The sequence below is a fragment of the Callithrix jacchus genome, chromosome 14, assembly GCF_049354715.1.
Source record: "Callithrix jacchus isolate 240 chromosome 14, calJac240_pri, whole genome shotgun sequence".
Taxonomy (NCBI): Eukaryota; Metazoa; Chordata; class Mammalia; order Primates; family Cebidae; genus Callithrix; species Callithrix jacchus.
In genome coordinates, this window is record NC_133515.1 from 77,490,391 (window position 1) to 77,516,243 (window position 25,853).

The window sequence follows — 25,853 nt, forward strand, 5'->3', positions numbered from 1 at the left end:
TACATCCCCTCCTTACAAAACTTAGTCAAATTCAGCACTTCCCAGAACTTGGGATACACAGATGCTCACAGGTGCTCTGCCACCAAATGGTCTCAGGATCCAATACTTTTAGGAAGCTGTGAGTTAAGGATGGCTTAAAATGTTTCCTTTGCTGAAGGATTTCTCCAAGCCTTCAATATGCTAATGTGTATTGAGAAAGACTCATTTTCTAAATTGTTTTGACATGGATCCCTTTTGTGTGTCATACTTATTAACATCTCACTAAAATTAGTGAGTGAAACCCTTTTTGAGTTCAGCAAGAGTCTAATTGGAGGCTACTTGACACAGAACCCAACCCTGGAATATGAAACAACAACTTTAATAAGGCCACACTTTTCCCCCAGCCTCTAATTCACCTTCTCAAAGTCCTAAACTTGGGGGGAGAGGGATGTCTATTGCCCTTGTCCTCCAATCTGAGTCCCTATGATACGTATTTGAACTAATAATCAGAGGCAAAGAAATGTTAAAAGGCTTAAAATTGATCCTTGAGGTCCTTTGCACAGCCCCGTTGGCCATAAGACTTAGGGATCAGATTTACTGGCAAGCAGTGTTCTGGGTGTGCCAAGAGTATCCCACACCTCCTTAGACAAATCTATAAGACACAAATAGCTGGAGTTGATATACTAAAGGAGATAATGGGCATAATAGCGTTAGCTGTAATAAAATATAAGGGATTATTATTATTTTCACATCATTAAGTCAGCCCTTTTATATATCATCATGCACAATTAAGCACTTAATAAATACTTTTTAGTATTGTAATAATAAAACTGAGTAAACTCGATCTGTGAATTTCAGTTTGCAATTAAGTTTCTAAAACACAGAGATATGGAATGACATATGGCCAAAGTGGGGAGAGATGAGCGCAAAAGAAGGGTGTCGACGTGAGTAATGAAGTAGGTGAGCCTGCGACCCAGCAGGACTGGTTGGACAGGTTGAGATTTACCACCACAGGACCCAGAGATGACATCATGGGAATCCATATAAGACCAGCGATGCGTTTACGTGGCTGACAATTCCCAAACCCATCTGAAAAGTATGGCTGCTCATAAGTGAGCCAATGTTCCACACATACAAAGACAGAATATTCTAGATAAGTCAGAAAGGTGAACATTGATGGGGAAAGGGGGACAACGTAAGAGGAAAGAACAGGAAGGAGATAAAACAGCGGAGATTTCTCCAATTCAGTACCCAACAGAGTTTCTGCTCTCTGGAAAGACAAAGGCATTTGCACTGAGTGTAGTGTCTGTGAATCCCATTACATCATATAAAGGGTACCCCAGGCTCTACTGGTTCAAGAAGAGGCAACCAAGCATCATCAACCCCAAAGCACCAGTTGATGTTGCCGACTCCCAGTTCATCTGTAGACCCCACTGAAAGGAAATAAGAATCTAGGACCCAGAAGACAAGAAGTGGCTCAGACTACCCCAGTGAAGAGAGCCTGGGAGGGTGGTTAACTCTTATCCTCACCCCCCACCCCAATGCCCCAACCAATTTTAATTCAAGGTAGGAATGACGGTTAACATTTCCTAGATAAGGTAATAACCTGTTGTAAGACAATCTTCTAAGAGAGGTAATCAATACAAAAAAAAAAAAAAGCAGGGGCCAAGTAGACCAGACCTAGCCCTGCTGATAATTGGCTCTGGGAACTTGAAGCAATTTTTGCTCTCAGTCATTCAGTGATCACCTCTGTAAGACAGGAGGAGCAAAAGAGATCGTGAAAGTGAAGGTGCCTTGAAAGTGTAATGCACCATGGCATGTGAAAGGCCTGTTCTAGATGAGCTAAGCAGGGTTCTACTTTTGATTGGCTGCAGCCACCATCACGTAACTTAATAGAACCCATTTCCCTCTTTCATCCCCGAGAAATGCCAAAACCAACCTGGGTTTAATCAAGAGACCTATGTTTCCCCGATATACTTAGCTCAGAAAGATTGTCCATGGGACCCCAATGCCTTCTCCTTTACTCTGTGTATCCATTTGTATTTTCTCAGTTATGTTTTTACTTTCTGTATGTGTCCAATTTTATTTTCAATAATTAACCTGGATTTTAGGTTTTAATAGCCTAAATATCAAATTTTGTTAGTTCAGCTGTATAGTTAAAATGCTTTTACTCTTTTGCCCTTAATTAATGGATACCATTCAACAATGAAGAGTTCTGTTTAATCTTTTTTTCTCTAATGAGATTTCAATTATTCTTTGTTTGCACATGGCCCAGGAGAGGCTGTTCTTGGGGGCTGGCTGAAGAAGTCATGCAAGTTGGCCTCCCTTAATAGGAAAAGATTCACTGTGACTATAAAATCGAGAGCTTCCCCACCTGGTAGTTATTTAGGAAGCTGATTTTTTAACTTAATCACAGGATTTTTACACTTATATTAAATTCCACTTTTGTTAGTTTTGACCTAGCAATTCATCCTGGACATCCGTTTTTAAATTAAGCTTTTATTGTGTTTTTTTAAATGATTTTTTAAAGCAAAGACTTACAAAGTCAACGGAAGGCCCAGTCTTCTTTCCCCAGCCCACTGTGCCACAGTCAGAAAGCAGAGTCTGTAATACTGAATGGCTATTTACTCCACACACAGTTACACAGTTTGGGAAAATCCACGGGAGGAATACCTCCCAAAGGCTGCCAACACTGTGTATCCAGATATAATATTATCCTGAAAATAACCCAAAAAGCCAGCTATTGTTTTGACTTTAGGACATACATACTTCTAAGATGATGAAGACATCAAATAGAACCCAAATCACAAACACACAACTTGATCTTTACTATAAAAATGTATCAGGTGAGCCATTGAGAGTATTGGTAAATTCTTCAGCTGGCAATGATCTTGGTCTCCATCAGAGACAAGCTGCATTAAAATAAGACCCTTGAAAGGGGTTACTTCAGAGCCTCAGGGAGAGGAGCTTGTCAACTGCCAAGTAATTTCAAGAGAGAATTCAGTTCCTCTGGAAACAGGTTTTGACAATGGCTCTGTGGGCCAAAGAGTTGAGCAGGCAGAGGGCACTGAGTTCCCGCCCCTTCCATGACACTTGAGGCTTTGCTCTCCAAACAGATGACTTCATTCCCAAAACAATGCTTTTTTTCTGAGAAGCTGCCAGTTCATACACATTATAAAATAAATTCTATCATTGACATTGGAGTGGCAGAAACTGCAAACATTGCTTTTTTTAAAAGTACACAAGTTGGGAAAGGTAAGCTGGAAAAGGAACAGAATTTCTCCTCCAAAAAATAATTTCTCTCCAAAAAGGTAACCATAAAAACTAAACACCTAATCAACAATCACTTTATCAGCCACAGTATTGACTAAGGAGGTATGTGAAGCTATGCACAAGTACTTTACCTCCGCCTGGATACAGCGTCTTGAAGAACAAATCCTAGTAACGTCTAAATCTTCTCTCCCCTTAGCTTCTCAGGGAACCACCTTAATTAAAGGAAGAAAAAAACAACAGATGATCTGTCCTTACTCAAAGCCTCATTGTTTTGTTTTGTTTGGAACATCCTATGTCCCGTATCTCCCAAGGGGTACCAGAGGGGAACAGAGATACAGACAAGGAGGACTCTCTGCATGTCATATTCTCCCTTCAGTGCAAACAGCAAGGCAGGAGAAGAAACACTTCCTGGTGATGCTTGACCTGAGCCCACATAAGCCTGAGCCATGGCTGTGAACACACTTGGAAGATGTACAAAAAATGAGAGTTTGCACAGGATAAATCTATTCCATTATTTATACCCACCCCCAAAGCTTTGGATTTCTTTCTCTATGTCAAGGGTCCTCAAACTTTTTCTGCAAATGTCCAGAGAGTATATATTTTAGGCTTTCTGGACCAATGGGCTTTCTGTCTTCCCTTTCTCCTCCCCTTTTCCCTCCTCCTCCTTCTCTGATCCTTCTTCTTTAAATTATGAAAACTGTTCTTAGCCCACAGACTTGACCCATGGACCATAATTTGCTGACTCATACTCTACATTATGCCACAGAAGTTGTGACATCTCAGCCTCATAGAATATAGGCCATCATTTAGCCCAAGTTTCAGTCAACTAACCATACTGTCAGGCCACCTCCAGCTAGTTATGCTGACACATTAAATCCAGAATCTCTGGTAAGTGTACCCATATCAATAAATTCAGGCTGACCTCATATTATATTCTATTCTCCTTGGTCTAATACACTTTGAATTTATTCTCACAATACTGCATACTCCCCAGATGTCTGCTGTTAACTAAACCATGCAATTCTCTGGAAGTCTATGCTATCTCTTTCCTGTACCTGAGGGGATCTGACTTGATGTACAAGTCTTGAGGCAATGAAGAATGGGTCTTGATGGGAGTGGGAGAATAAAACACTCTCACAAGACAATAGGATAAGATGAGATGAAGAGTTTTCAACCAGGGAGGAGATATCCTCAGACATGGAAGAAGGAGCTTGTTCTACTAGCAAGGAAAGTTAGGAATGCTTGCAAAATTCAAAATTTTTGGCTTTTTCTGAGTCCATTCAGAACACCCTTATTTCAAATATCAAGGTCTCACTTCTTCCCAATCAGTTCTCCAACTTACACATAAGAATTTGGTGAGTCTGTGATTTCAATTTAGATTATAATTCTGCAATCCACATAAAACTGGAGTTTAGGCTTGCAGTGATGGTTGCTCCACAGCAACAGGAAATATAATGGTCTTTTATAGAGTAATCGTAGAAGTTCTCTGGCTTTCTGACTGACACTTTAGCTGAGAATTTAAAAGCCTAAACTTGTTTTTTTCTTTTTCTATTCCTCCAGTGCAGACAGAAAAACCATCTCATGCCACAGTCCTTGCAGCCATGATTACTACATAAGAGTCAAGCACGGTAGTCATTTGGTGCCCCAAGAAATGTACTTTATCAGGAAATTTAACAGAAACTTTATCCTAAGTGACAGAAGTTGATAGTTTAATTATTTTCCACTGCATTCCATGAACTAAGAGTATCCTTTGGAAAGGAGCTCAGGGCTGCATTCAAAGCCAAAGTCATAACCAAATCAATCCATAAATATCATCATGTATAGTCTGTCCAATAGGACTATTCTTATTAGAAAAATTTTATCCACTTGAAAGAAGAAAGAAGAGAAGGAAGAGGAAGAGAGGAAGGGGAGGGAAGAGGAAGGGAGGGAAGAGAAAAGGGAATGGAAGGGGAAGGAAAAGAAAAGGGAAGGAAAGGGAGGGGAGGGGAGGGGAGAGGAGGGGACGGGAGGGCAGGGGACAGGAGGGCAGGGCAGGGGAGGGGAGGGCAAGGTTATACCAAATATTTAAATAAAAAGAATTTAATACAGTAATCTCCCCTTATCCATGGGGCATATGTTCCAAGTCCCCAGTGGAGACCTGAAACAGCAAGTAGGATTGAACCCTATGTATACTATGTTATTTCAATCTAAAACCAAGAAGGCTACTAAGTGACTAACAGGCAGGTAGCATCTCCAGTGTGGATATGCTGGACAAAGGGATGATGATTCCTGTACTGGGCAGACCAGAGCGAGACCCAGAGGGATGGCACACATTTTATCACGCTACTGAGAATGGTACACAATTTAAAAAGTATGAGTTGTTTATTTCTGGAATTTCTATTTAACATTTTCAGACCACAGCTGACCATGGATAACTGAAACCACAGAAAGAGAAACCATGGACCATGGATAAGGGGAGACTACTGCTTAGGAAATTGTTTTTACAGGTGTTGGAAATATGAAAGAACAAATGGAAAGCATTAAAATGACCCAGAGATAAGAATCTACAACCCTTAGGACTAGGTGAATAAAAGAGAAGTGGTTGGGATTATCAAAACCTAGAAGCTCAAAAGAGGGCAATCCATTAAACCAGGGCTTAGCCCTCTGAGGAGATAGTACTGTACTTCCCAGCTGCTGACAGAATCTCAGCGTCTCAGAGGAGCCGCCCTATTGAGCTGGGGCTCAGATCTCTGAGAAAGAATGAACACCTGGCTCCCAACTATATCTCTGGAGAGGTAAGATGAAGCTAGTTCTGGCAATGGTAAAAGAAAACAAAGACAAGAGTAAACTTTCACTGACAAGACCAACGAGAAATAGGAAGTAAGCTCCTACCTTCCAGTCTTCTCCCAGTGACAGAAATTAACAGAACCCAATAGGAAGTCATCTGGCAAAACAGTATGGGATATGTAATTGGCAGAGTTCTAAATCTAGCACCACAGAGCAGAGTATACAATTGTGGGCTTGGGGCTGAGAGTCAATAGGCAAGCTATCAACACAGACAGTGGTATGTTTCTCAGTGTCTTTCTGTTTAAAATAGGCCTCGTGGCTTCTATAATACCTTTTAACATTTTATAACTATACTCATTACTTCTTAAAATTTTTTATTTGCATAGGTTATGTGGGAACAGGTGGTATTTAGTTACATGAGTAGGGTTTTTAGCAGTGATCTGTGAGATTTTGGTGCATGCATCATCCAAGCAGTATACACTGAACCCTATTTGTAGTCTTTTATCCCTCACTCCCTTCCCATACTATCCCCCTGAGTCCCCAAAGTCCATTGTGTCATTCTTATGCCTTTGCATCCTCATAGTTTAGCTCCCACTTGTGAGTGAGAACATGTGATGTTTGGTTTTCTATTCCTGAGTTACTTCACTTAAAATAATAGTCTCCAATCTCATCCAGGTTGCTGCAAATGTCATTAATTCATTCCTTTTCATGGCTGAGTAGTATCCCATCATATATATATATGCCACAGTTTCTTTATCCACTTGTTGATTGATGGGCATTTGGGTTGGTTCCATATTTTTGCAGTCGTGAACTGTACCGTGATCTTAATACTTTAAAATTACATTCTTGTCTGTCACACCAAAATCCAAGCCTCAGACAGGAGAACCGTGCCTACAAAATGCTTCTTCACACAACATTTGTGAATCATCACAATTTAACTTCAATTTTCTTACCTTGGTTCTTTTCTTGGTTTTGGCAGATAATGCTGAACACTGAGGTAAACTCAAAGCCAAGGTCATAACCAAATAAATCTACAAATATCATTATTTATAGTCTGTCTAATAGGACTATTATTAGAAATACTATATCCATTAAAAGAAGAAAGAAAGAAGGGAAGGAAAGTGGATGAGAGAAAGAGAAGGGGAGGGGAGGGGAGTGGGGGGAAGGGGGAAGAAGGAAGGGTGAAGAGGGAAAGGAAGGGAAGAGAGAAGGGAAAGAAAGGGAAGAGGGAAGGGAACAGGGAAGGGGAGGGGAGGAGAGGGAAGGGGAGGGGAGGAGAGGGAAGGGGAGGAGAGGAGAAGGAAGGGAAGGGGAGGGAAGGGAAGGGGAGGGGAGGGGAGAAGAGGGGAGGGGAGGAGAAAGAGAAGGGAAATGTGTTTCCTAAAGCATATGTTAAAAAGAAGATATAGATAAACATCACCAAAAAGCTGAAACAGGGCCACAGAGGAGCCAAGCTCTACTATATTCTACAGAATAAGTCTTGGAGTAACCAAGAAGCACTACCTTCCATCTATAGTATAAAACAACAATAACAGTAGTAAAAATGTATTGAGCTAAGGCACTATGTACTAGGTATTAAGTTATTTACACACATAAATTCATTGTATTCTCCTATCCTATGCAGTACAAGTTAATGTTCTTTTTTTATTACAGATGAGGGATTGAGAAACTAGCCTGCATTCGTTTTATCTATATCTTAAAACAATATGTAAACTAGGAGTATTATATAGAGAGCTACAGCATATATATTTAGATAGGTAGATAGATGAGAAAGAGAGAGAGAGAGATTTAACTCTTCCTAGGCTCACCCATTTGAAGAACCCAACACCTTAACACACACAGTCACATTGACGTTTGACACAGAAAGCGTCTTTGGCAGTTTCTTTGGTCTATTTCCAGTGAAAATAGAGAGCAATAAACTCATTCCAGATTCAGATTCCAGAACTTTTCAGAGGCTGAAGATAGTGGTGATCTGTCTGTGAGGCCTCCATGTGTATCATTTCTCAGAAGCCAGCTAGCAGACCAGGCCACCTGCCAGAAAATGGTTAGCACATTTATGTCAGCTGGTTTGTCAGCCAGGTACCATGGCTTTTTCTAACTCATGGCTTCCGAACCATGAGAACATAAAACCACAATGGCAGCCAAGATACCAATAAGAACCCTTTCTTTGTATGCCACACTAGTGGCTCTACAAAAAGGTATGTGACATATTTTTGTGCAGTGTAACTGGCAGTTCAGAGCAGCAAATCCCTTCTGACCTGATGTGTCTCCTCTACAGCTGTTTTGAATTCACTTTCTGTAGACAAAAGCAGAATGAGTGAGAAAATAAAGGATACTTTGATATTTGTTAAGAGCAACTGCAGCCAGATTCTCTCCCAGATCATTTTGGAGCCCTGTCCAATGGTCAAAAGACACATCAAATTAACTCAACTCTAAGAATCTAGTTCTCTTATTGGAAATTCTTAATTTCTCTGTATTGTACTAAAGGGATTTTTTTTTTCAGTTAACCACTCATCAGATAAAATTATATATGCCTACAAAGAATAATGAAAAAAATATTGTTCCACTTTGATTAAAATATGATTTTATAACTTCTACTCACTGTATATGATACAGTAACTGGTACTAGACTAACTTGCCCACTATAAACTATTTTTCCAAAAGGAAAAAGACTTATGTAACAACTCTTTTTAAACATAAGCTGCAGACTGCATGGGACTTGATCCCCAAAAGAAAGAAAACAAACACAGTAAGCCCTAAAACCATCCCAGCTTTCTACCTGAAGACTAGAGCATATAAAAGTGGAATCCAGCCAGGTGCAGTGGCTCATGCCTGTAATCCCAGCACTTTGGGAGGCAGAGGCAGGTGGGCCGCCTACGGTCAGGAGTTCGAGACTAGCCTGGCCAATATGGTGACACCCCATTTCTACCAAAAATATCAAAATTAGCTGGGCGTGGTGGCGCATGCCTGTAGTTCCACCTACTTGGGAGGCTGAGGCAGGAGAATTGCTCGAACCCGGGAGGCAGAAATTATGGCGAGCCAAAATTGTGCCACTGCACTCCATCCTGGGCAACAGAGCAAGACTCTGTCTCAAAAAATAGATAGATAGATGATAGATAGATAGATAGATAGATAGATAGATAGATAGATGATAGACAGATAGATACGTGGGACCCACATAAATCTCATGGAGTTAAAGAGACAAGGTTGGAGTTAGAAGAGGCTAGGGCAGCTTGAATTTGGAAGGCAGAGTTCCAAAGGGAAGAAAATCACACAGAGAAAGAGCTTCAGAAAGCTGCATATGTGGTCCCTTGAGTCTTCAGAACATACCCTGTTCTGCATATATGTGGTAAGACACCATGAAACCAGGCAAAAAATAACTATCAGTGAAAGAACTGACAAGGAGCTGTAAGCTGAACAATTCCCATAACTCATACAAGCTTGGGAGGCATCCAAGTTCTAACCAATTGTGGTATAGAAATCTCATAGAACAAGCAGGGCATTCAGAAAAGACCCCAGAAGTATTAGGCCTAGACTGAGGCTCCTGCAGACCTGTGCTTAAAACAAACCTCAAAAGAATCAGGTTGGTCTAAAAGTAGCTAAACTGTCTGCCAAAATAAAATCCAAATATCTGTAAAAGAAGATTCCAAAGTCCACTCAATAAAGTGATATTTACAATGTCCAGTATCCTATCAAAAAAAGAGTAACCCTGATAAGAAGCAGTAAAATGAGACCAGTTGCCAGGAGGGAAAGATCAGTCAATAGAAATATACACAGAAATGACACAGATGACAATTCATAGACAAAGACTTCTAAAGTGATATTATACATACATTCAAAGATTTAAAAAAATAGAGAAATTGAAAATATAAAAGAGAACCAAATGAAACCTATGGAGCTAAAAAGCATACCATCTGAAGTGAAAATTTTTTGACTGAGATCAATAGCAGTGTATACACTGGAAAAGAGAAGATTGGTGAACATGAAGACATAGGAATAGAAATATGAAATAATTGCTACATTTTTCAAATTTTTATAAAAAGCATAAACCTACAGATCCAAGAATATGAATATAGTTCACATAGTATAGACACAAAGAAAAACACGTTAGCGCACGCCATATTAAAATTGCTAAAAACTAGAAATAGAGAGAAAAGGTAGCCAGAGTCAGGAAGAAACATATTTGATACAAAAAAAAAAAAGATAAGAAAACCAATGACTTCGTATTAGTAACGAAGTAAGCCAGAAGACAACTGAATGGCATGTTTTAAAGTTCCAAAAAGGGACAAAAAGTAAACTTAGACTTTTATATTCATCAAACATATTGTTAAAAATAAAAACAGGCCAGGTGCGGCGGCTCACGCCTGTAATCCCAGCACTTTGGGAGGCCAAGGCAGGCGGATCACAAGGTCAAAAGATCAAGACCATCCTGGCTACCACAATGAAACCCCATCATTACTAAAAATACAAAAAATTAGCTGGGTACAGTGGCACGTGCCTGTAGGCCAAGCTACTTGAGAGGCTGAGGGAGGAGAATCACTTGAACCCAAGAGGCAGAGGTTGCAGTGAGCTGAGATCGTGTCATTGCACTCCAGCCTGGGCAACAGAGTGAGACTCTGTCTCAAAATAAATAAATAAATAAAAATAAAAACAAAATGGAGACATTTTCACACAAACCAAAGCTGAGAGAATGTATGATTATCAGACCTGTACTACAATAAATTTAAAAGGAAGTTCTTCAAGCTGAAGGAAAACAACAGATAAAACCTCAGATCTTCAACCATAACAAAGAGCTCCAGAAATGGCAAGTTTGTGAGCAAATATAAGAGGATTGTTTTTAAGTTTATTTAAAACATAATTATGACTTAAATAAAAATTAGAATATATTATGAAATTTATAATATATGCATAAGTAAAAGGTATGACAACAATAGCACAAAGAATGAGAGCGAGAAATGGGAGTGTATAATGTTAATGTTCTTATACATGAAGTGCTAGTGTATTACTTGAAGGTAGACGCTGATGACTTAAGATGTATATTTTAAACACTAAATAACCACAAATTTAAAAATATAAGGATTAGCCAATATTAGAAATAAAATAAAATGCTAAACTATGCAATACAAAATAAATCAGAAAAAGAGAAAAATTGAGAAAATCAAGTATGGAATGAATAGAAAATCAGTAGCAAGAGGGATGATAAACTTAAATTTAAGCATACTGATATTACATTAACCATCGTCTAAGCACTATAATTTGGACAACAGAAATTGTCAAAAAAAATAAAAATAGAAAACACCCATAGAGATTGTCAGATTTTCAAAAAGCAAGACCCATATATACTGTCTAGGAGAAATGTATGTCAAACATTTTGAAACAGAGAAGATAATTGTTGTAAAAGGAGAGAAAAATACATACCATTTGGACACTAATCATAAAAAAGTTGGAAAGTAAAGTTTGAACAAAGCAGATATCAAGATAAGAAAGATTAACAGACAAAAAGAGATATAGTCTCTCATTGATAAAAAGGATCAATTTTCTTGACAACATAACAGTACTAAATGTGTATCCATTCAATTGCAAGACTTCAAAACACATGAAGAAAGATTGATAAACGGAGGGGAAGAATAAACAAGCCAACAGGGAGATGAAGATTTCAACACTCCTCTGCCAGTAACTGATAAAACAAGTATATTTTTAAAAAATCAGTAAGGATATAGAAGACATGGAAAACTCAATCAAGCAACATGACTTAATTGATATTTTTAAAACACTACCTGTAACATAGACAAATACATATTCTTTTCAAGTACAAATAAAATATTCACTGTGGTAGACCTACGCTGGGTCATAAAAGAGGCAGAAATACATTTTTAAAATTAAAATTATACAGAGCATATTCTCTTATCACAACGAAAATAAATTAGAAATGAATAACAAAAATATAACTGTAGGATCCTCACTTTTTGGAAATTAACTAAAAACACTTTCAAATAATTCATAAGCCATAAGCCAAAGAAGAAATTTCAAGAGAAACTTTTAAGTATTTTAACTGATGACAAATACACAGCACATCAGAATGTATAGAGCATTGATTTTTTAAATGTATTCTTTTTCATGTCAGCAGGATTAAAGAGAAATTCAAAGCTTTAAATGCTCACATGAAAAAGAATACATTTTAAAAATCAATGCTCTAATATTCCTACTCAAGGAACTAAAAAAGAGGACCAAAAGTGAGCACTAAATGAATAGAAAGAAGAAAATTATAAGAGCAGAAGTCAATGAAATAGAAAACAGAAATATAAAAGTTTTGTTTCAGTCTCTCACTCTAATACTTGCTCTTTTTCTCTTCTCGCCTCCCTTCGTCACAAGGTACCCAATCACTCATTCACTCTGCAGGAATCTAGCTGTCACATTCAGAAAACAGGTTCACAGTAAAGAAAGGTCTACTTCCAAACATAGTTATATGACTTTCAGCAGGAAGTTTCCTGGAAGCAGAAACTTTCAACCAGACAAGGCTTTAGATAACTTCAGTCCTAGCCAATATCTTTCCTCCAATCTCAAGAGAGACACTCCATTGATAGACACTGCAACAAGATAATACATCATGACCAAATGGGAGTTGTCTCAGGAATGCAAACAGGTTTGCCATTAGAGAGTAATTAATGCAACACACTATATCAATAGAATTGAGCAGAAAAACTTTATAACCATTCCAATAGATGCGTAAAAAGCAATTCAAAAATCAGGCATAATTATTTTTAAATCCCTCAGCAAACTAAGAGTAAAATGGAATTTCCTCAACACAATAAAAGGCATCGACCAAAAAAAAATCTACAGTTAACATTACACTTAATATCATATTGAATGTTTTTCTTTTAATATTAGAAACAAGGCAAGGATGCATAGTCTTATCATTTTCTTTCAAAGTTGTATTGGACGTCCTAACCAGTGCAATAAGGCAAGAAAAAGAAAATAAAAGGCATACAGATTGGAAAGGAAGACGTAAAACTTCCTTTATTCACAGATGATATGATTGTACAAAAGAATCCATAATAAAAACTATTACAACTAATAGATGTCAACAGCAAGGTTGCAAGATATTAGATTAATATAGAAACCATTTTTACCTCTGTATACTAGTACAATGAATAATCACAAAAATGAAACTTAAGACAATGTTATTTACAGTAGGATTGAAATATAAAATAAGCATAAATCTAACAAAAACTGTGTAAGAGATACATTTTTTTAAATCCTAAATAAATGAAGAGATATACTATGTTCATGAATCAAAAGATTAAACATTTTAAAAAGATAAATTTCCCTGAAGTGATTTATAGATTCAATGTAATTCTAATAAAAATCCCAGGAAGCTTTTTAAAAAAGAAATTGACAGAGTGTTTTTGAAATTTATGGTGATATAATGCAAAGAACCAAGAATGGTAAAAGCAGTTTTAGAATGAAATTTGAGACTTTCTATAAAGCTATAGAAATGGAGACAGTGTGATATTTACTTAAGGATAGACATATAAATAAATGGAACACAATAGGCAGTCAAAAACATAATTACACAATAGTCAATTGATTTTTAACACAGATGCCAAGGTACTTCAATAAGTAAAGGACAGTGTTTTCAACATAGTTCTTGAAAAACCACATCCTATATTTTAACAAATAAACTTTGTTCCTTACCTCACACCATAAACAAAAATTGATCATAGAAATAGAAGCTAAAACTATAAAACTTCTAGAAAAATATGTGGAAGAAAATCTTTGTGTCTATGGAATAGGAAAGATTTTTTTAGATAGAACAAATAAATAGAACAAACCATAAAATTAAAAAGTATAAATAAAACATTATCAAAATTAATGACTTCCAGTGCAAAGACACCATAAAAGAATAAAAAAGCAATCCACAGACTGGGAAAAACATACAATACACATACCTAATTAAAGTCTTGTATTGAGACTGTTTAAATAACTATAATCCAACAGGAAAAATATGTTTTAAAATACTTAATGGGCAGAAGATTTGAACAGATAGTTTACAAACAGAGATATATATTAATATCTAATAAATGAATGAAAATTGCTCAACATCCTGATTATCAGGAAAATGTATCTTTAAACCACTACACAGTGGATTATCTGAAATTGAAGACTGACACACCCAAGCACAGTGAGGATGTAAAGCTATGGAAACTTTCTTATGTTGTTGATGAGAATGTAAAATGGAACAACCACTTCGGATAACAGAATGATAATTTCTCACAAAGTTCAACATAAATTTCCCATATTGCCCAGCAATTCCACTCCTCGTTATTAATCCAACAGAAATGGAAGGGTATGTCCACATAAGCATTTGTATGTGAATATTCATACTAGGTTTATTCATAATACCCCAAAACAACAAACAACCCCAAATGTCTATCAGCTGGAGAATGGATAAACAAATTACAGTACATTTATTCTATGGCATATTACTTGGAAATAATGTTGATACATAGAACACAATGAATGAATCTCAAAACTGTTATGCTCACAAAAGAGTATATGCTGTAAGATTCCATGAAAATCTAGAACAGGCAAAACTGATCAATAGTAACAGAAAGCAACCCAGAAGTTGCCTGGGACCAAGGACAGCAAGGGTTTACTCCACAGGAGCACAAGGGAATTTTTTGGGTGATGGAAGTATTCTGTGTTTTGATTGGTTGTCACACAAGTGCATACATTTATCGAAGTTTATTAAACTGTATATTTAAGATGTGTTCTATTTATTGAACGTAAAGTATGCCACAATGTAACATTTTAAAGTATAAAAAAAATGACTGTGCAGAAAGGTCAGTGTATATTTTACCATTCAAACTGGAGTGCAACATTTTGAGATCACAGAACTTCCCAAAAGGATTATTTCCAGTTAGACTTTCCTTACTGTGATCATTTTTTCTTGAATAGAGCTATTCCTATGGCAAATTGTATTCCCCAAAGATGGCAAATGCTATTCTACAATATTACCTTGATACTCCTCCCATCAAAAAGTAGGGTCTGTATCCATTTTCCTTATTTCTGAGTACACTGACTTGCTTAGAACCAACAGAATGCAACAGAAGTAGTACCACATGATTTCCAAGGCTGTTAGGAAAGAGGATGCTTCCCCTGGCTCACTGGACACTGGCACTGAAACCCTGATTTATCACGTAACAGTCCAACTCCCTGAAGCCACCATGTTGTGAGGAAGCCCAAATTATCCCAAGAGGAAAGATCACATAGACACCCTAAGAATACATGGAGAGAGAGAGATGTCCAGCCAGACCCAAGCTCCTATATGTTCCTGCAGGAGACACTCCCTTCCAGAACCACACATCACAGGTTTACAAATTTCTAACCCACAAAAACTATGGGGTGATTTGATATGTAGTAAAAACTAAAGGGAATACCCCAGCAACATCCTCAATAATACCATGCTTTATGCAGTGCTCAAAATCAAGGGGAGAAGGAGGTGAAAGAGGAGGAACAGGGCCAGGCAGGCACGATGGCTCATGCCTGTAATCCCAGCACTTTGGGAGGCCGAGGTGGGTGGATCACAAGGTCAGGAGTTTGAGACCAGCCTGACCAACATGGTGAAACCTCGTCTCTACTAAAAATATAAAAATTAGCTGGGAGTGGTGGCACACTCCTGTAATCCCAGCCACTCAGGAGTCTGAGGCAGGAGAATTGCCTGAACCTGGGAGGCAGAGGTTGCAGTGAGCCAAGATCGTGCCCCTGCACTCCAGTCTGGGCAACAGAGTGAGACTTCATCTCAAAAAAAAAAAAGAGAAGGAACAGAATCACTCCACTCCTTTGGGCACACTCCTCCTAAACAGAAATCGACACACTTTCTGTACTTCAAAGACTGACTAAATACATGCATTAAGTGACTCTCTGTTATCCTAGAAGAGTGGCATTAAATTATTCTCAGTGAGAGAGCTTGGCTTTTTCACAGGGCAGGAGGGGGTGATGACAGATAAACTGTTAAACCCACAAGCATGATACACTCCTCTTCTGGATCCTGGACTCATTCTGAGGCTTCTAGAAAAAGGATTTTACCAATAGTGTACAGGCAAACCTAAGCAGAAGGACACTTCAGAAACATAGGTCTGTTGTTTCTTTCTCAGTGAAGATTCATGATATACATTACGTAAGACATGGCACCAGACCAGAGCTGGCCCAAACAAGACTTTGAAAAATAATTCCTACTCAAAACACATCAATCTTGATGCATCAGCATTTTGACAAGACAAGCTGAACTTCAGGAAGGCCTACTGACTGGTAGGCTTAAGTCCTGCCATGGCAGATAGTGGGCAAACTGCCTTTACCCTGATCAAAATCCATCCAACCATGTCTGCTAGGCAGCAAGCATGAAATAATGAAATAAGATAAATCGAAGCAAAAATAGGGCCATAAAGAAGCATACATATTCATGCACACACACACACACACAGACACACATACACATACACACATGCACACAGACCTTACTCACTAGTCGGGAAAAGAGTGCAAATAGAAACTAAGTATGTGCATGTGTTTAGTTTAAAGTGAAAGTTTATTTTCCAGTTTCCATGGGAAATAATTGAGCTAATATTATCTTCCCAAAGTAAATACTTTCATGCAAAACTCCCTCAAACTAATCCCAGGCTAAGATTCCTGCTGTAGCCTCCTTTTGCCCTCACGCCTCCGAATTCTCACACTGTGGTCTAAAGCACAGAGGATTACTAACAGAGAGGCATGGCCTTGCTTCTTCCCCCCGCTTTTCTGAACGTTGAATTGCTGAGTCTTTTGTATCTCTCTTGCCGGATCCTACTGCTTGAGATGGGAGATAAAATCTAATGGGAAACCAGAAATGTGAGGACCCCTGGAGTCTGACTTTGTCAGTTCCTCTTGGCCATGGACACTTTACTCAGACCTTACTGGGTCTTTTCTGGAATTATGTTAAGCCAGGAGGTCTGGAGTTTGTTTTTGGGTTGTATTTCTGTGGAGCCCTGTGAGGTTTTGTGTTACTGTGTTTTTAACAGTTTTTTCCGTATATTGTTTGTTGGGTTCTGTTTGCTTGCCTCAGTAAAGGGTTATTATTCATATCCTATTCATCAACCCCTCTCTCCTTCCTCAGCACCACTAATCACCCCTTGCTATCATCTGCCTAATCTGAAAAGAGCCAGATACTTCAAATGTCAAAGTAATGATCATTATGTATTTTTTAGCAACAAAGCCTACATTTTCTAAGCATGATCCTTTTGGGAAATGCAGTAAGCTCCTGACATTTTGAGGGGACAGGTCCAGAGACCTTCTTCAACCCCCAAATCTCAGACACAGGAATGTTTATACAGGCCTCTGGCTCTGAGTCAAGAGGCCTGAATTTCCTTTGTATGTCATCACTCTAACCACATGATGACCTGGATAAATGCATATAAATGGAGAAAACATGAGCAACTATAGACTCATACACATTTATTAAATTATTGAAGGTAAGTATGAAGGGAGACCTTGAGAGGAATCTGAGATTTCTGCTCTTGACAGGAATTAAGCTCATGCATATTAAAAATCAGTTGTTGAAATCATTAAGCTAATTAGAGAGACGTTACTAAAAATTTTTGTCATTACGAAGTACATATTCTGTTTTTGCTCAGTGTAGTCACTGGAGATGAATTCTAGACTTACTACAAATCTGGAAGCCCCTATGTGTCATTAGAATATCAATGTCATAAAACCATACATATCACTCAATGGATACACTTGCAAAGACTGTTAAACCAAAATAAAAGTATTGAGAAGGCAATAAGGAAAAATTATACTCAACCAAAATGTCCAAAAAAGGCCAAGCAATAAGAACTGTCCATCCATTTCTTGAACTACAATGCAAATTGAAATTATTAGCATGTAATCATTGCATCGCAGATGCCACTGACCCAAGGGCCCTGGGTTCATTAGAGGCCATTACCCCATTCATTTGGCTCAAGCCCTCATCCAGGAAATAATTGTGCTAAGTAACTAAGCATTCCCTGCTTTCAGACACTGATTCTATATAGTCATTTATTCAGCAAGTGTCCAGCATATTGGTACGGGAATGCTAATCTCATGACTGAATTTAAGAAATAACATTCTTAGTAGGATAGCCACCATCTCCAGTGATGTATTGACAATCCTTGGCTTAAAATCCCACCTCTACCACTGTTTGTGTGACTTTGGGAAAGACAATTAACCTGTCCACTGTTTAGTTTCTTTATTTTCAAATAGAGATAACACCTCTCTTAAAAGTTATTATGAGGATAAAATAGCACTTTGGGAGGCTGAGGCAGGAGGATCACTTGAGCCCAGGAATTTGAAACCAGCCTGGGCAACATCGTGAGACCCCATCTTCTCTTCAAAATATTTTGAAGAGAGAAATATTTTTTGTAGACAAATATCTACAAAAATAAATATAAATCAGCTGGGCATGGTGGCACGTGCCTGTGGTTCCAGCTACTTAGGAGGGTGAGGTGGGAGGATTGCTTGAGACCAGGAGGTCGGGACTGTAGCGAGCTGTGAACATGCCACTGCACTCCAGCCTGGACAACAGAGCAAGACTCTGCCTTAAAAATAATAATAAGATATATAAAGTGTGTGGCACAGAAGGCAGGCTCTATTGACAGGTATTATTGTTTGTCTTGTTACTTTAACATAAAGCTGTTGTGTCTGCCTATTATTCAACTATTCACAAGCATTCAGGATTAAAGGCAATTTACAAGTATAAGAAACACACCATTTCTTTTCCTTAGATATTTATAATTAATGGTGGAAATTATAAAATCTCCTTTTCCAATACAAAGTTTCAACTAAGACCTCTTGTGGGCTTCACATATCCTTAAACCAGGGTCGTGAGATGGGCCGTGTGTCATGTCATTGCACATGGAGAAAGGAATATTTATCAAAAACCAGTTACATACTAGCCACTGCTCAAGGCATATGTATACTCTTTCACATTGCTATCCCCATTTTTTAAATGAAGAAACAGAGGCTTAAAATGCTTAAGTAACTTGCCCTAGATCCCAGCAAAGTAAATGAAAGATCCAGGATTCATATTTGGGCCAGTTCAACTCCAAAGACCATGCGTTTTTCGTTATGTTCAGCTGCTAAACGTAGTTTCTTACCACAATGTCATGAACTATTGTTACAAGAGAATGAGACCGTTGTTTACTATCTGTCGTGGCTGTTTAAATCAAGCCTGAGGATATAAAACTTATGACCTCTAAGTCTCAGATAAAAACCCACTTGAATTAAAACAAAACAATGGAAAATGCCTTAGTAATAATATTCGAAAAATCTTCAGAATGTGAGATACCAATTGGCTTTGTTTAGCGGAATGTCCCTGGGCAGAGATGGATGGACTTCGTGGGTGTCAGAGCCATCAGCTTTGCCAGAGTAGAATTCGTGAGTCTAGTGTGATGTGTCGTCCTCTCTTCCTGGTCATCAAGCTATAATTCCAATTTGTCATAATTATCCTTTGCTATGGTTTGTGAACTTACATCTCAGCAAGATTACAAATTCTGACTAGGCTTCATTTTAAATGGAAGAATACATTACTTTCATTCTTTCAGTATTTGAGTCATGTAGGCAAAGAAAACCATGCCTGGCGGTATCTTTTCCAGTTCCACAGTGCTCCGACAACACATGCTTCTCCAAAGAATCACTAAGGCTCAGCCCCAGAGGGTGTCACGTGTCAAGAGCTAGCTCTTAACCCATCCCCTGGTACAGCACCTGGCATGGAGGTGCTGTTCAGTAAATACTGTTCAATGAATAACTGAATGAAATCCTGTCTGCCCTAAAAAGCAAGAAAACAATATCATTCCTTCCTGACTTCCTCATACCAAGTCTGGCCTTTCTTTCTACCTAAACCTGCCTACCCACAAAAGCTTCCCAACTCACAGGCCAAATGCAAGGTAATGATACCTTCTATCCCACAGGTCTTTAGAGAATCAAATTGGATGAGGCTGTAGGAGCCTGGGAATCACAGCCTTTGCCCCACCCCCTCAAAAATGCGGCAGAGGGAATGGGTCCAATTTTCATCCTTGGCCACATGTTGAAATCACTTGAGGAGCGTTCAAAAAATAGGAACCGTAAGTCCCACTCCAGTTAAAGCAGAATCTCTCAAGATAGGGTGAATACTAATAATATTTAAATGTTGCCCTAGTAATTTGAACATGAGGCAAAGATGGAAGAAGCCAGGAAAGGGGTACACCAGCCCCACACAGGCAGGAAGAAGCATTAGGTGTGCTCCTTGATTGGGAGGGTAAGAAGACAGAAAGCCCGATATGGAACAGCAGCTGTTGCTGTTGGGCAAAATGCCCTTCCCAGCCCTGTAGTCCTAGCTGCCACCTGGGCTACCTCCACCACCTCCTTCCTACTCCTCTAAATGGTCCTTGAGCAGGCTGCAGTCTCATCCTGGGCAGGGCAATGGGGACCTGCCCCAGGCATCCAACCCTTTTTAAATAGAACTAGCCTCCAGGTCATGATCTCCACTATTATCCCACCTTGTCCTCAAAACTAAGGATCCCAAGTGACAAGCCCCAAATGGGTATGGATGGACTGTGCATAAACCCAAGGAAAGCACTGTAGAAAGGACAGCATGTCAGCAAGTCCTCAAGACAAGCTGGGAAAGGAAGAGTAGCCAGAGACCCAAAATGCCAGACCTGTTTATGTCCTCAGTGTTAAGAGGAAGTCACAGATTCATCACATTGGGAAAAAAATGCCTCTTAGATCTAATATGGTGAAGGAAATACACAAGTGTAGCTTTTGTGTTTTTCCTACTGTCCTGTAAGTTCCCAGATGGTAGAGACTATTTGTTATCATTACTATATCCCTAGCAACTAGTACGGCGCTTGGTACCTAGTAGGAGCATTGATGAAAAGAAGGGAAAATGATTCCTTTCTTGAGGAATTTGCATTGTTGAATTTCATTGTTCAAAGCTGTCCTGTATTCAATACACACACACACACACACACACACACACACACACACACATACACACACACTATTGTTGGCTGAAGCCCCTAAGTTCATAGCCCAACTCTTATGCACTGTTTCTGTTCCCCCAAAATTCCTATTTTGAAGACTTAACCTGTCAGCGTGGCTATATTTAGACATGGGGCCTCCCTGGAAGTAATTAAAGTTAAATAAGATAAAAAAGGTGGGGCCTTGGTCATATGGGATTAGTATCCCTATCAGAAGAGATACTAGCGAGCATGTTCACCCTCTCTCCTTCTCTACCATGTAAGGACACCTTGTGAAGGTAGTCATCTGCAAGTCAGGAAGAGAACCCTTACCTGGAACCAACTCTGCAGGACCTTGATCTGGGACTTTTGGCCTCCAGAACTGTAAAATAATAATAATAATAAATACATTTGTATTGTTTAAGTTATCCAGTCTGTGGTAGTTTATTACAACAGTTCAAGGAGACTATGACACCAACCTTAGACCAATCACAACATCTTTGAGCCTGAGTTTCTTCATCAATAGAGATAAATCCTACCTGTCCATAAACATCAAATGAGATCACATGCTTTGAGGGTTTTGCAAACAATCGAGCATTAAGTAGGCATTAATTCATTCATTAATCTCTATCTCTGTGCTCTCATACTTTAATCCCTCTGCTAGCTGAGCATTTACCACATTGTATTAGATTGAATTGTTTATATGTCTCTTCTGTCAGGTTTTAAATCCTTATGGCCAGGAGCCAAGTCTCATTCATCTTTGTATTCCTATACCAAAACACACAGTCACTGCTCAAGAAAGGCTTATGGAACAATCCCAAGGTGGCATTGAATAGGCTTCCTGTGTGTCCCATGACACCCTCCTGTATACTCTGATCACTTAGCATCAGGTATTGGAGTTCTTAGCTTTTGTGTTTTTCCTAGTTCCCAGATGGTAGCGACTACTTGTTATCATTACTATATCCCTAGCAACTATCACAGAGCTTAGTACCTAGTAGGAGCATTGATGAAAAGAAGGGAAAATGATTCCTTTCTTGAGGAATTTGCATCGTTGAATTTCATTGTTCAAAGCTGTCCTGTATTCAATCCATCATTTCTAACAGAACAAACTGAATGCTCTCCATTTCACCAAGTCTTTTTTCAAATGGCTCCCAAAAGGTCCTAGCTCTTTTATCCTATTATAGCTGGCAAAGTATCTGAATGCATCATTTTATTGTGCAAGTCAATATCATACCCCAGAGAACCAAGACTGGTCATTTACGTCAGCAGTAGTTGCTATGCAACCACTCTCCAAGTCTTGGTTGAAAGATCCAGGGCTGAGGCAGTGATTTTTCCCACCTGGAAAGGACTATAATTTCTAACAGGAAAAATACACCATTATGCAGAGTGACTTAATCTTTTTACAAAAGAAAATTTGACCACATCAAAAAAGTATATTTTCTAGGTTTCCTGTGCATATATAGCCTTTATATAAATAGACATGTATATTTAGCCACAGGAACCCAAACACACATATACTACATACGTATTTATAAATATGTAGATGTTTATTAGAAAGAGTAAACACTCTTTCTATTCCAAAGACGTTCCAAGAGAATTATACCATTTTATTTCTTTTAACAGAAGTAAACTTTTAAAATGAATTTCTATTTTCTCATGGCAAAAAAAAATTTTTTTTTTTTTTCAGAAAATGGGGGGAAATTTAAATAAGAAAATAGAGAAGACTGTGTCAAACAGCCTACATCAAACCACTGTTAGCCTTTGCTATGTAGCCTTCCAGATGTTTATATATAAGAATATTGACATATTTAAAGCACAAAAATGGGAACACGTTATATCCAAAGTTTGGATACCTCCTTTCTTTAAAACTTAGCATGCAATGGATGTCTTTCTAAGTCAACACAGAGTCATATCATCTTAAAGCCTACATAGTATGCCATTGCTTAAATATATCATAACATATTTAATTATTTTTCTGTTGTGCCCATTTTTTCACCATTGTAAATTATAAACATCCTCATGCACACTTCAAAAACTCACCTGATTGTTTCAGTAAGATTAATTCATGCATCATGTCAAAATGATGCACTTATTTGAAGCCTTTTAGAATACTTACAAGTAAATAATCTAATATTATGCATTTGTTCCAAAAAGCTAGATTTTTAGTCAATACAGATTTAGTGAAATCTTGACATAATTTAACGTTTTTTAAAATAAGAATCCAAGGTTTGTGAGGATACATTATAACAGAATAATTTGAAGTTTCTCCTCTTATTTTGCTGTATAATCATTCAGTCTATACCCTGTTACCATTTGCCACACAGTAAGCTGTTTTTCCCAGCTCACTGTACTTCTGCCTTCACTCCTCGTATCCCCTCCCCTTGGTCTTGCCTGTTGTTATCAGCTGCATTTTTAAATTGGCTATTGATGAACTTACCTGGGCTAAGCTGAGCCTGAGGTATACCTTCAGAACTTCCATGTGGGATGTGGGGTGGGTTCATGTTTATCTCCATATAAAAGACTGATGTCCTCAAAACGCTCAATTGGAAGTATGTTGACAGCTGCCTTTCAAAAGATGTGTTAATTTCTGTTAAAACTTATTTCTTCATTATTGAAAGAATCAGTTTCCACCACTTGCATCCTTGTCTTGTTCTTCAAAGTCAACACACACTCTTTTGCCATGGTAATCATCCTAAATATTCAACTTTGATCATTTTTTCTCTCTCTCTCTATTTAGAGACAGGGTCTTGCCCTGTTGCCCAGGCTGGCGTGCAGTGGTGCATTCATGGCTCCTGCAGCCTCAAACTCCTGGTCACAATCAGCTCGCATTCACCTCAATCTCCTGAGTAGTTGGGACTGCAGGAGTGCCACCACATCTGTCTAGTTTTTTTTTAATTATTACTTTGTAGAGAAGGGGTCTAACTATGTTGCCCAGCCTGGATCTCAGATCTTGTTTAAAACATTAAGGCTTCCAACACCAATACAATTCAGGCTCCTAAGAATGACATTCAAGGTCCCTCCAACCTCACCTCATACAAATCTCATTCCTATACCAGGCTATCTTCCTTTCCGTGGACACATATTTCTACTTCATACATTTGCCCACACTGCTCCTATTTCCCTGCCTTTTACACTTTTCAGCACATTTTTAACTTGCCCCCAAAGCTACCCATTCTTCAAAATTTCTTTCTTACATCCATTTCTTTTAGAAACCTTCCTCATTTTCTCCAAAGTAGAGTCTCTCCAAGGAACCAGAATCAAGAAATACCCAGAGTATCCAGGACGAGGTAGCCAAGGTCTGGGTCCACATTTGCTAATAACATCTGAAAGTTCACTACTTTGGAAATAGTAAGCAATAGTCTACTGCATTAAAGCCATTCTCAGCCAGGCATGGTGGTGGGCACCTGTAGCCCCAGTTACTTGGAAGGCTAAAGTGGGAGAGTAGCTTGAGCCCAGAAGTTGGAGACCAGCCTGGGTAACATAACAAGACCCCATCACTTAAAAAAAAAAAAAAAAGTAATCACACAACAGAAACTAATATTGTCAAACGAAATGAAATTGAGCAAGACAGAGGATATTAAGACTGCAGGATTCGCTCTTAACCCCTTCTATCTCCTGATAACCACCAACAGTGCCTGACCAAAAAAGTAGGGGCAAAATATTAACCCCCAAGTGATGCCAGAACCCTCACTCCCATGCACTTCCCAGATCCCCTCCCTATTCCTTCACTCCCCCTCAATCCTGAGAAGCTGAATATGCAAATGGACAATGGGTAGTTTATATATAAAAATAAAACCAGAACCCATAACCTGCAGCAACCAGCCCAGGAAGCCAACCTACTCTCTGTAGCAACCAGTCCAGAAAGCCAGACAATAATCCCTATAGCAACTGATGCAAAAGGGTCAGGACTTGACGTTTGACACTGACTGCTTCCCTTATTTTTGTTCCCACTTCCAATTTAGGGCCAACTGGAGAAAACCAAATAAGCACCCTTAACTAATCACATAGACGCCCATTCCAATTAGCCCACCTGTGATTTCCCTAGGCTAACAGCCTCGTCACGGTGCACTAAAGGTCTTCTCCTTTTTCTGCTGTGAAACTCTCCCACTCCTCTGCCTGCCTTGGAGTCTCTGCCAAATATGAGTGGTGGTGACTGACTCCCTTGTGAAAGTTATGTGTAAACAGCCTTTGCTTGTTCTAATTTGAGTGGTCTTCATTTATTTTCACAATCCCAACCTAAGCCCCGCAGCTGAAAGTTGACTCAAAAAAGTTTTCTAATAAACACATTTAACAATTTTGATTCTACCTGTACTGAATAAACTATTGTGACCACAACTCAGTCCTTTTTCAGTTGAAATGTTAAAGCCCAGAAAGCTGGTATGGCAACCCGGAGGGTCCTAGATTAGAAAAGCCTGAACCCCTAGCTGGAAAGCCAAGTCCCCTCCTGGCTCTGCCATTAACTTGCTTTATAATTTCAGGCATAAGATCTTAATGTCTCTATGTTTTACTGTCATATATAAAATGGAGATAAATCCTATGTTTGCTCACAGGCTTGGTATAAGAATAAGACAGGGCTGGGCACCATGGCTCACATCTATGATCTCAATACTCTGGGAGGTCAAGGGAGGAGGATTGCTTGAACATAGGAGTTTGAGACTAGCCTGGGCAACATAGCAAGACCCTCACATCTACAAAAAAATAGCCATCACAGTGGCACGCACCTGTAGTCCCAATTACTCAGGACGATTGCTGGAGCTGAGGAGTTTGAGGCTGCAGTGAGCGATGATCGTGTCACTGCCCTCTAGCCTGGACAAGAGTGAGACCCTG

General features: G+C 38.8%; 1 long non-coding RNA gene across 1 annotated transcript; it reads right to left on the reverse strand.

Annotated features, from left to right (window-relative positions):
• Positions 1-3,383: 3,383 nt before the first annotated feature.
• LOC118147138 (uncharacterized) lies at positions 3,384-25,853 on the reverse strand. Its single transcript, XR_004733289.2, has 4 exons — positions 25,748-25,853; positions 23,464-23,591; positions 21,360-21,408; positions 3,384-3,464 (listed from the first exon to the last, which is right to left on the reverse strand). It is a non-coding gene; the product is annotated as an uncharacterized LOC118147138 (long non-coding RNA).